The sequence below is a fragment of the Mastomys coucha genome, unplaced genomic scaffold (assembly GCF_008632895.1).
Source record: "Mastomys coucha isolate ucsf_1 unplaced genomic scaffold, UCSF_Mcou_1 pScaffold8, whole genome shotgun sequence".
Lineage (NCBI taxonomy): Eukaryota > Metazoa > Chordata > Mammalia > Rodentia > Muridae > Mastomys > Mastomys coucha.
This window is the reverse complement of record NW_022196914.1, coordinates 2,659,709-2,665,660: the sequence shown is the minus strand read 5'-3', so window position 1 is coordinate 2,665,660 and position 5,952 is coordinate 2,659,709. Positions and strand designations below refer to the sequence as shown.

The window sequence follows — 5,952 nt, the reverse complement described above, 5'->3', positions numbered from 1 at the left end:
TGGGAAAGGAGAAATTCGCATGTAAATAAAGAAAATATCTAAAATTAAAAAAAAAATCAAAAAAAAATTAATTAAAAAATTTACAAAGGAACAATACTGTCATTTTATTACTTCTTGCTATAAAACAGAATTTTCACCCCTTGAGGCATGATAAGTGTGGCTGCTGTGTCACATGTGTGTTAGTAGTAGGTAGCAGAAAGAAAAGAAGCAATGTCTACAGTGTTCTGACCTATAGTAGTCTAACATTCTCTAAAAAATGCAAGCTTGAGATGGCTATCAGTCTAGGGCCATGGTGCCCAGACCAGGAGCTATCCTGAGATGTCCACCAGTTCAGCACTGGGGAAGCTTGAACAGGCTCCAAGGATAGGGGCAAGGTAGAGAACAGAAGATCCCTGCCTGGAACTTCAGCCCTGTGCAGGGTAGCAGTGACCCAGAGAACTGCCCCTCACCTGCTGCAGCACTTTCAAGAACATACCCTGTACCTTGCCTGGGCAGCACAGTAGAGTTGACCTTGGTGGCAGGGATACTGTGTGAGCCATTCCTGAGGGAGTGAGCATGGGTGAGCTTGCTCAGCTACTTGTCTGTCTCATGGTGACATAGGAGAGGGAGAAATGCCCTTTCCAATCCTTGTCCCTTGCCACCTATGGCAGGCAGGAAAGCTGGCTCTGGCATCATGACAGCAAGAGAGGTACCCCCGACCCGCATTCAGGAGACTGGGCTCTGCACCTTGCCTGGGCAGCATGTAGAGGTGGCAAGGATGGTAGGAATTGTTGGCATGCTGGTCTGAGGGTGTGAGAATGGGAGAGCTGTTGGGTTGATCAGTTTAGATACCTCTCAGGTCCAGTTCCTGGGCTTTGAATGTCCATTTCAGCCTCTTCTTCATTGATGAGCTGCTGGAGTATATGAAGGGGCCCAGTCCTACAAGATCCCAAACTATAGAATTTCCATGAGATAGGTCAGCAACAGGATATCAGTGAGTCTCAGGTTAAAGGCGTCTCAGTGAGGTTAAAGTATTGATAGGTAGCAGAAGCCAGGAGCCTTGTACGAGACCAACAAGTCATTGCAATGAATATTTGAAAGCAAAGAATTATAGACACACTACAGCTTCCACAATGATACCTTTCCCCCCTCTGTTGTCAGGGAGGTTGCAAAGATGGGGGGCAGCTCTGAGGGGAGGTAGAGCTGACTGGAATTAGGATGTGTGATGTGAAATTCCCAAAGAACCAAGAAACAGTTAAAAAAAACCAGAATTTTCATTGAAACATCTGCTCTGGTTTTATATTTAGAAATTTAGGCCTCAGAAATCCTGTGCATGTATTTTGATTTGCATAGCACTGGGATTTGGAGCTCATATATCTAAGTCATTCATAGGGTATCTATGTTAGTTCAGGACTGGAGAGGGAGCTGAAGATATGGGAGCATTTGAGTTCATTCCAGCATGTATTCAGCTGCCTTAGCTTAATGTTTGATGTACAGAGTTAGGTTAGTTCTGGATAAAGTGCACGTAATAAATCCTCTGAAGTTTATGTTGTTATTAACCTCATTACAGGGTTCAGAAAGAGAAGGTCATCTCCATGTTCCCACTGGTTTTGTGACATTTCCTGTTCTATTCTAATAAGTATCTTATTTGCTACGTAAATGCAGTCATGCTTTCCTGAGGATGCTCCTTAGGTTTTCCTGCTGTAGTTCAGTAATTACATATAGTGGGAAGATGGTTAGCATCACAAGGGGCAGCATCCTGCCCTGAAGCCTCACTGACATCATCAATAGAAGGCTCTTGGTTCATTCACTCAACAGTCAATGGACACTTACAATGGCTCATGGCAAAAAAAGGGCAGATAATACAAGATGATAGTTACTGGGTTTTTTTGTTGTTGTTGTTTGTTTGTTTGTTTGATTGTTTTATGTTTTCCTTTCTTTTGTGGAGAAGATGCCTGCCTTTCCTGTTTCTCAGCTTGAAGACTTGATTTTGTCTTTCTCATTTTTTAATGAGATTTAGCCACTTTTTTTTTTTCATGTACAGGGAGTCCTTAGTCATTTACAAGACTTTCCATCGTCACTCATCTGTATTTCTTGTTTTTCCATTTTCACTTTTAAAAAGCTTCTTTATTATTTATCTCTTTGTGTGACTTTTAAAAGTTTTCATGTGGCTTCTGTTTTAGTTATTTCCTTTTGTTACTTAGTCTACTGCTAAGATTTTCTTCAACCACAGCAATCTCTTGAAAACCCTCTATCCATCCTTCCCCATAACCACTCAGGAGATTGTGGAAGGCCCCTCTTGGTTCCACTATCTCACAAGCATTGGAGCATACTTACAGCTGTCAATCACCAGGACCCAATCCCTACACACTTTCTCTGCTAGCTTGGCACACTCTATATTTTACCAAAATTAGTTTGTTAATTTATTCTCATTTTACATGTTTATTAGAGTTTACCACACATGCAAGATGGCACCGAGTTTACATTTCCACTTAAACTTCTAAAGTGCAGGGATGATTAATTTAAGTCACCAGGGTGAAAGTGATAGCACCACTAGTCAATTAAACAATACATTTAGTGGGTCTCTTATCTCTGTTCTATATCTAAGATGATCTCTGAGGGCAAGAAAAATAAATTAAGCTTTACAGAAGGATGTACCTTTTTTTTGTTGGATAATGCTGATGTTTTATTATTGCCTTAAAGTCTCTAAGTAGTGTCCAAGAAATTATGTTAAAGTCCATCTGAAGAAAAACAGCACTGGATAAGCAAGAGAAGCTTGGGGAAAAATTATGTCGACCCCTGAAGCATCTCCACTTCTTAATACATCTTCCAGACTCATTACTAGATTGTCTTATTCCTTGACTTAAAGGCTCATATTATATGCGGTTTGGGGCTTTCATCAATTCAAAAAGGAACAGAGTGGTCAGTATTGAAGGCTTAAGGAGCAGGGCTATATGAGACTCAATACTTAAATAAATTCCCCCCTCCCCAAAAAAACCATCCAGCCCACCTCCCTCAAGATCTTTTAAGAATAAAAAAGAAAATGCACAGCCATAACATTAAATAAAAGCATGTAGCCTTGAATAAATCATACACCAAACAGTCTACAAAAACAAACAACATACATACACACAAAAAAGCTTAGGAAACATCTACTTTCCTATTGTCTTTAGGGGAGTATCTCTATACTATCGGGGTCTAAGGCAATTCATCTGTTTTGTTTTCAGTAAAAAATTGCTTCCCATCATGCCATTCTCTAGAATCTATTGTTTGGAGTTGACAGACGGATACTGCACGCTGTATTAGAAACAGTGCAGATCACAGGCCAGTAACCTGGAGCAGTTTCCGGTGGAAGAGTGCTTGACAGGAAGTTAGCACAGCAGAGAAAAGCAAGACAGAGTCTAAGAATGATAAAAGCATTTGGAGTTGTAGAAGACTGATACATTTAATTATAAAAGATAATTCTGAGCCAGGCAGTAGTGGTGCATGCCTTTAATCCCAGCACTTGGGAGGCAGAGACAGGCAGATTTCTGAGTTTGAGGCCAGCCTGGTCTATAGAGTGAGTTCTGGGACACCCAGGGCAATATAAAAAAACCCTGTCCCAACTGCCCCCCCCAAATGAACCTCACAAAAGATAATTCTGAGGTGACCCTGTGGATACAGTGGATAGTGATTGGATTTCTTAAATATAATTCTGTTGGTATGCTAATAATGGAATATACACGACTTAAATATTTGAATTTATACTAGAAAATTTGCAAGTTATATATTATTCTTTTCATTTTAGCCATGTCAAAGAGAAATAGACTTGATCATACAATAGTGATTTCGCATGCTAACTTAGTTTATATATAAATTAATATAAGTAAAGTAAGGAAACTCATGACCAAGTGTACAAGAGCTTTTCCAGGAAGTTGGAATGTCTTAGAAAGTGCCAGCATATTTAGATTGGTAACTTCTGGCTCAGAAAATATTTGATTAATGCAAGAAGGGAGTTAAGGAAATGAATACACTTTTTATAATGAGTCAAATGAAATTATCCATAATAGTTATAAAAAGAAATTATGAAAATAGTTTGGATGTCTGCTTATTTTTTAAACAGTCATGCCATATTAAGAAATGGCAAGCAATAGATTTTGTGAAGTGTCTATCTTGTCTCTGTTGACAGGATCTGGATACATAGATATAAAAGAAAGTCTCTAAAGCAGTGGCCACATTCACAGGGTGGCTGAGGGTGGGGATTATAGAGAAATATATTGAATACCAGCACATTCCATGCATTTCTAAGAGCTTCACCACACTGAAACTCACCTATGGAATGTGGATTTGAAGTAATAGTGTTGTCTTCAATAGATTTCACAGATTTGTTGTTGTTGTTGTTGTTGTTCTTAATGACACCAAGGAGTTTAAGAGTGATAGAAATTAAGTATACTATTTCTTTCACATGACAATTCATCTTGGAACTTTGGTGACATGTTCAGACTATACATTTGGAACTCATAAAAAGTGGTATGGCCTGGGGCAATAATGACTTACATATTCAAAAATGTTGTCAGTGACTGGACTACATCTCAGTGCTAGAATATATTAGTATTGAGCAGTCACTGCATGTTATCAACATTAACACACACACACACACACACACACAGAGAGAGAGAGAGAGAGAGAGAGAGAGAGAGAGAGAGAGAGAGAGAGAAACAAAGACAGAGACACACAGATAGACACACAGTCACATACTAGAACCTCTCCATAGACACAGACCTACCCCAGAGATACATTCAAACATCCCCATGCACGCATGCACACACACACACACACACACACACACACACACACACACTAACCTCCAGAATTTTCTCTCTGGCAAGTACCAGGCAAACAAGATTGAGATTACATCATTGTATGATAACAATGTGAATTATTATTGTCCTTCATCAGCTTAGAAAAACATAATCTTTCTGGATAGTAGTAACAGGAAGCAACAAATGGGGATTTGGTATATCCTCCAGGGACAGTTTGAATCCAGTATTTGAGTTCCTCAGCAAAACTGTCTTTCTGCTTCTCACTGTTCATGTTCTAAATGCTATTAAATTCATTGTGTGAAAATTGTAATGTTGCATGGAAAAATGACTAATTCCATATAGCATCAACAACAATTTTAAAAATCCAGAAATCATGTTGCATGTGCTATAGCATTGCCTCGAGTCTGGTCGAAACAGGCATGAGGGAATTCATTCCCAGGTGGGAAAGCAAGACACTAGTATGGGACACATGGCTACAGACAAATTTTTGCCAATCACTTAATATTGTTGTAGGTAGCTAGTCTATGAAGACAGCTATGCCATTTTAAATAGTTAATCCAATGAGTAGAGAGAGGAATGCAGGTCTTAAATGCACATAACTCTAAATGAACTAAAAGAGAAAGGATTAACTCTATATGCTCTTAGATATGCATTCTGGTTTATGTTTCCCTTTTGTCAGATATTCCAGAAGACAAAAGCTCCTTCTCCAGTGTGTGGCACTCTGCTTCCAGCCAAGCCATCTGATCCAGAGCCTTCAGAACCAAATCTCAGGGCTCCACTGTTACTAAAACATAACCTGTATTAATGATGTCTTATGGTACCACACTTTAGAGTGTTTCCATGAGCCCTTCAGTTCTGTAGCTTTTATGATGCTAAAACTAGTTCCTCATGGGAGGTGCTTACACACCTCCAAATACAACTGTCAGCTACAGATGCAGCCTTAGGCCCTGTAAAGCACTTCATTGATGTGCTGACCCTGAGGAAATACTCCTCAGAAGATGTGACCTCAAGGATACTGCTTTCTTGTTCATTGCAAGTAATTGTTCAACCCTGTCTTAGGTAACACATATTGTCTCAGTAGAGCAAAAGTTTCACTTCCATGGATTCTTTTTTTTTTAGATATTTTCTTTATTTACATGTAAATTTCTCCATTCCCAGTTTCCCCTCCAAA

The 5,952-nt window shown here is 39.3% G+C and overlaps 1 pseudogene; it reads left to right on the top strand.

Annotated features, from left to right (window-relative positions):
* Window positions 1-132: 132 nt before the first annotated feature.
* LOC116084022 lies at window positions 133-247 on the top strand (annotated as a pseudogene).
* The last annotated feature ends 5,705 nt before the right edge of the window (window positions 248-5,952 follow it).